The sequence below is a fragment of the Mus musculus genome, chromosome 5, assembly GCF_000001635.26.
Source record: "Mus musculus strain C57BL/6J chromosome 5, GRCm38.p6 C57BL/6J".
Classification (NCBI taxonomy): Eukaryota; Metazoa; Chordata; class Mammalia; order Rodentia; family Muridae; genus Mus; species Mus musculus.
This window is the reverse complement of record NC_000071.6, coordinates 143564959-143571226: the sequence shown is the minus strand read 5'-3', so window position 1 is coordinate 143571226 and position 6268 is coordinate 143564959.

The following is a 6268-nucleotide window of genomic DNA, read 5'->3' as shown; positions in this document are numbered from 1 at the left end:
AGAAACTGTGGGGAGCAGCTTGATGGCTCAGAGGGCTCAGGTAATTTTAGCCAAGTCTTAGGATCTCAGTTCAAGTCCCAGGACCCAGATGGTGAAAGAGAAGCTACTCCAAGCCTGGTTTGTTGTTGTTTGCGTTTTGTTTGTTTTTTTGAGACAGGGTTTCTCTGTGTAGCCCTGGCTGTCCTGGAAGACCAGGCTAGCCTCAAACACACAGAGATCTGTCTACCTCTGCCTCTCGAGTGCTGGCATCAAAGAAGTGTGCCTGGCTATTTTGTTGTTGTTTTACTTTGTTTTGATACATGGTCTCACGGTGTAGCTCTGGTTGTCCTGGATCTCACTCTGTAGCCCAGGCTGGCCTGGAACTCATAGAGTTCACCTATCTCCCGAGTGACAGTGTATGAACCACAACCTACACCCTGGAAATTTGCTTTCTGTATTATCCCTGTGGTTCCCTTGCCAGTATGCATGTGTGTGCACATACATTTGTGCACATATACACACATGTATTACATAGGATTAAATTTTAAACTTCTTTGTAGAGCTATGAACAATGTGCAAAGGCACAAATTTCTAGAATAAATTACTTCCAAGTTTTGTGATCTTGCAGAATAGATCAGTCAAGTTTTGAATATTGCATGCAAGACCCAAGCAGAAGACAGGAAATAGCTACCCTGGGAATTGTTCTGTCACAGGGTAAACCAGAAATATTTAACAATGAGAAAGCCTGGAGTTGATCCCAGCAAACTGCTTTATTTGAACAAGTCCTAAGTGGCGCTCAAAACATCTCTGAGATACTAAATAGCTTGCAAGCTATTTATACACACTCTGATTATCCCAATTTATCATTAAACATTTCCTCTTGAAGGACCTACTGAAATGCACAAGGAATCATGGCAAGCCATTGGAATGAAAAGAAAGCAGCAGGCCACAACCTTTCACACTCATAGAGCTGTTTGTTATTTTGGGGTGCACACGTGCCTGTGCCAGCATCCATGTGGATGTGGAAGCCAGAGAACTTTGGGAAGACATTTCTCTCCCTCCACCATGCGGGTTCTGAGGATCGAACCAAGTTTGTCGGACTTGGTGGCAAGCCAGTTTACCCTCTGAGCCATACTCCTAGAGCTTAGGAATATTTCATGAAGGGCCATAGCAATGGCTCAGTGGTGGAGAGCGATGGTGGCGCTTCCAGACGACTGACTGCAGTGTGGTCCCAACGCTTTCAGGGGCCTCACAATGACCCCAACTCCAGCTGCAGGAGACCTGACACCTCTGGCTTCAGTGGCATCTGCACCACTCACATGTTCACACACACACACACACACACACACACACACACACACACACGGCTGGAGAAATGACTCAGCTTTAAGAGTATGGCTTGCTGTTCCACAGTACCAGATCTCTATGAGTGGTGGTCCCCAGGCATCCGTAACTCCCACTCCGAGGGATCCAGGGCTCCTCATCTCTGTGGCCACTCCACACACGCACGACAGGTAAAATATTCATGCACATGAAAAGAAAATCTTTTTCTTAAAATTCATTTCGTTTTCTTTTATGTGCATTGGTATGAGGGTGTCAGACCCCTTAGAGCTGGAGTTACAGACCGTTGTGAGTGGCCATGTGGGTGCTGGGAATTGAACCCGGGTCCTCTGGAAGAACAGCCAGTGTTCTTAACCACTGAACCACCAGTCCAGTCCCCCCCCAAAAAATCTTTAAAAATAATACATATCATCATGATATTGTCATGATTCAGTCTTGTCTGCTGTAAATTATTCTTGTTCTAATTTGGCAATTTTCATTCTTTTCTATGTGATGTGTGTATGTGTGTGTGTGTGTGTGTGTGTATACACACACGTTCTCATGGGACTAGAGAGATAGTGGCTCACTGGTTCCAGGTTCTTGCAGCTCTTACAGAGGACTCCAGTTCAGTTTCCACCCTCATCTAATGGTTCACAACCACCTATAACTCCAGCTCCAGGGGACTGGACTCGGGTAACCTGCACAAACGTGGCTCTCTCTCTCTCTCTCACACACACACAGATAAAATAATAAAACTATTTCTCAAAACAAAAAAGAACATACAGAATCCTGAGTTCAGAACCATGAATCTATTTTGTTGTCTCATTTGTTATACAAAACACATTTTTAACTTCTATCAAACTGTTCTATATGTAATCCACTTCCTTATGTTTTAACAAATAAGCAAAGCTATGTAAAATCTAGTGCTTCTCAAGTATCTATGTACACTGGGGCTACAGATGTGACCCAGGAGGTTGGCTGCCTAGCATCCACAGGGCCCTGGGTTCAGTCTTCAGCGATGGATATCATGTACACACAATTCAATGTATTATCATGGGCCATGTAGTCTTATGGAGTGTAACTTCAAGTATAAAAAATAATACAAATGGGAAACTTATCAAATGCGAGTTAAACCTAGACATGGGGCTGATCCATAGAACTCTCTCTGTAGGCTAGGCTGGCCTTGAACTCACAGAGATCACCTGCCTCTGTCTTTCAAGTGCTGGGATTAAAAACATGGACTTACCACCACCCAGCTTCAAAATACTCTTTAAAACAATTTTTTAAAAGCCAGACATGAGGATGTATGCTTATAATCCCATTACCCAGGTGGGTGAAGCAGGGTAGCCAAGAGTTCTAGGTCAGCCTGGGCTATACAGTGGGTTCAGTATGCAGGTCAGTCAGAGTTACATATTGTTTGTATAGAAAAAGAATACATGTGTGTGAGATTTCACATATATATATATGAAATATATATGAAAATTTTATATATTCATATATATTATATATATTTCATATATAGATAGATTTCATATATTATATATATAATTTCACATATATATGAATATACATATATGTATATATGTGTATGTGAAATTCTCTCATTCATATATATACATATATGAATGAGAGAATTCATATATATGAATATATATTATGAATGAATTCATATTCATGAATATATATATATATATATATGAATGAATAAAATGTGAGTTTGATAGTTTGACAGAAGCGGGGAGACGAGAGGCAGGAAGGGAAGAAGATAGAAACAGGTAGACAAAGAGACCTCAATAAACTAACCACTTAAAGAGAAAGCTTTTGGAAAGCAGCTCATTTGCCTAGGTGGACATGTGGCTCCCTCTGCTGGCAGGTCTGATCCTTGCATGCACAGACACGGTAAGTTTGTCTTCCTAGCTCCAAATGAAGGACCTTCCTTGATCCACACTACCTTTCAGGGGTATCACAAGCACTGTGGCTCCCGGAAGTTCCCCTTCAGGTTAGATTTTCTACTGACATCTTTGCGTGTGTGACATTGGGAAAGGAAACCACTAGGACACACGCCCATCCTCTAAAACAATTTGAGTTGCTGTGGATTGAACCCAACGGCTCCTGCGTGCTACCCAGGGACCCCTTGAACAACTATGCCGAGCTGGATGTGCTGGCACGCACCTTCAACCCCAGGACTTGGGAGAGAGAAGTATATACCAACCTCATCTACAGAGTGAGTTCCAAGACAACAGAGGTTTTTTTGTTGTGTTTGTTTTAAGGTCTTAGGGAGCTGGCTCAGTGGTTAGCAGCACTGGCTGCTCTTCCAGAGGACCCGAGTTCAGGCCACAGCACCTACCTGGAGGCTTACGACTCTGTAACTCCAGACCCAGGGAGTCTCATGCCTGTCTGGATTTGTAGTCACCATTGTTGGAGGCATAGGGAGTTGGGGCCCAGTCTGGACTATAGGAGACCCTGCCTCAAAAGCACGGTGTCTTAATGAGCTTCATAAAGCAAGAATTTAAAGCTCACCATCCTATGAGCTTTATCTTTGCTGAACAACTTTGAAAACAAGCTGTGCTGGTGCAATGACTCAGCAGGTAACGGTGCTTGCCACCAAGCCCGAGTTCATATGTACAAGAGGATGTTCTCTGGACTCTACCTCTGTGCAATGGGTGTACATGTACACGTACACACACACACACACACACACACACACACACACACACACACACACACACACACACACACAACCTGTAATGAAAACTCTTTTAGAAAACTCTTTATTTATTTATTTATTTATTTATTTATTTATTTATTTATTTATTTATTTATTTATTTATTTAGAGACAGGGACACTATATGGTCTAAGCTAGCCTCGAACTATATAGATCAGACTGGCCTCAAATTCACAGAGATCCACCTGCCTCTATCTCTCATGTGCCTGGCTTCCTTCCTCAAATTTTTTTTTTTTGTTTTTTTTTTTTGTTTTTCGAGACAGGGTGTCTCTGTCTAGCTCTGGCTGTCCTGGAACTCACTTTGTAGACCAGGCTGGCCTCGAACTCAGAAATCCTCCTGCCTCTGCCTCCCAAGTGCTGGGATTAAAGGCATGCGCCACCACGCCCGGCTCAAATTTTTACTGTACAAATATACAGCTCTTTAATGAAAGGTTGAGCTTGAAGTACAAACTAAAGGCCTCTTGAGTTCTGGTAACAAATGTACACATTATATAGTGACTTCCACATTAGCACTATTTAACACACACACTCATCCACAAAACCAATGTTTAACAACAACAACAAAAAAAAAATTGTTAAATACTTGAGGGGCTGGAGAGATGGCTCAGAGGTTAAGAGCACTGGATGCTTTTCCAGAGGTCCCAAGTTCAATTCTCAGTAGCCACATGGTGGCTCACAACCATCTGTGATGGGATCTGATGCTCTCTTCTGGTGTGCATGAAGAGTGAGCACTTATACATATTATGCATATATGTAATATGATAAAGTTATATATATTATGTAATCTATAACATATGATCTTCAAAAATACTTGTGTATAAATATCGTTCTTATGTGACTTGATTTTATATATAGGCACAAGCCATGTATTATACAACTTAAGTGTAAATCCTTGGATACTCAAATTTATAGGCTGATTGCTCTGACCCCACATAACAGAACTGCACTGTGGGTTCTCTCTACACCCACTGTGTTTATTTATTTATTCACGTACTATCTGTGCATGGAGGTCAGAGGACAACAGGCAGGAACTGGTTCTCACCTCCCACCGTGGGAATTCAGGTTCTTTGGCTAGGAAGCGTCTTTTCCCATTGAGCACTCTTTACCAACCTGATTCACACACGAACATTTAATTTACTCGTTACTCTCCACAGCCGTGAACCCTCCCCCCCCCCCCGCCCCGATGGCTTCAAGGCCTCATCATTCACCCCAATTGTTTTAAAGAAAGGAAATCACCATTTCCAGATGTGAATAACAAGCCCAGCGCTTTCTACTTGGCATAGTTGCTACACTTAATTGTTCAGCCCTTCAGAGGAGCAACCGTGGGGGCTGGGGACCCGCAGAGAAACCTACGGATTGAGTTCTTGCCTAGCGTGCGGGCCACCTTGTGACTCATCCCCAGCATCACATCAGACAGGTGGGATGGTGCACGCCTGCAGTCCAGCCCTCAGGGAGTAAAGGGTGAGTTGAAGGGCACCCACAGCTGAATACAGCAAGCTCAAGGCCAGGTAAAGCTACATGTTCTATGGAAACTTCATCTGGGGGCAGGTGGGGAGATAGCCTTGTCACATAGCTCAGGCTGGCCTCAAACTCATATATGAAACAACCACACACCCCACCCCATAAGTTTTGCTTGAAGCATGCTAGGATTATGGACGTTCACCAGCCAGCCAGTTCTGAAGCACCATATTTCTGTACTATGTCTCAAATGTTTATATAAAAGGCCTTCTTTGAAGTCACATGCCTGGATTTTTGTTTGTTTTGTTCTGCTTCTGAATGCTGGGATTACAGGTGTGAGCCACCATGCCCAGCTTTCTTAGTATTTTGAGATAGTCTCATTATATAGCCCAGGCTAGCCCTCATCTCTTAACACTCCTGCTTCTCTGCCTTCCAAGTGCTGGGATCACAAGTGTGTGGCCATATGCAACCTGAGATGATTGCTTGACAGGCACGCTGCACACCCAGAGGCTCACACGCAGGTGTGTGTAGGCCACATCTGCCTTGGCTGCCACTCTCCTCCTCCACAGACATCATCTCTTTCCTGACAGGCCCTCTCACTGGCCTGGAGTTTACCAACTAGGCTAGATTGGCCGGCCAATAAGCTCTAGGGACTCACACACACACACACACACACACACACAACCATTCCGAGTCCTGGCTACACTGGGCTGTCCTAAGTGGGTTCTGGGAATCAACTTCAGGTCAAGCTTGAACAGAAAACAGGTTCCCATGTCTCTAGCCCC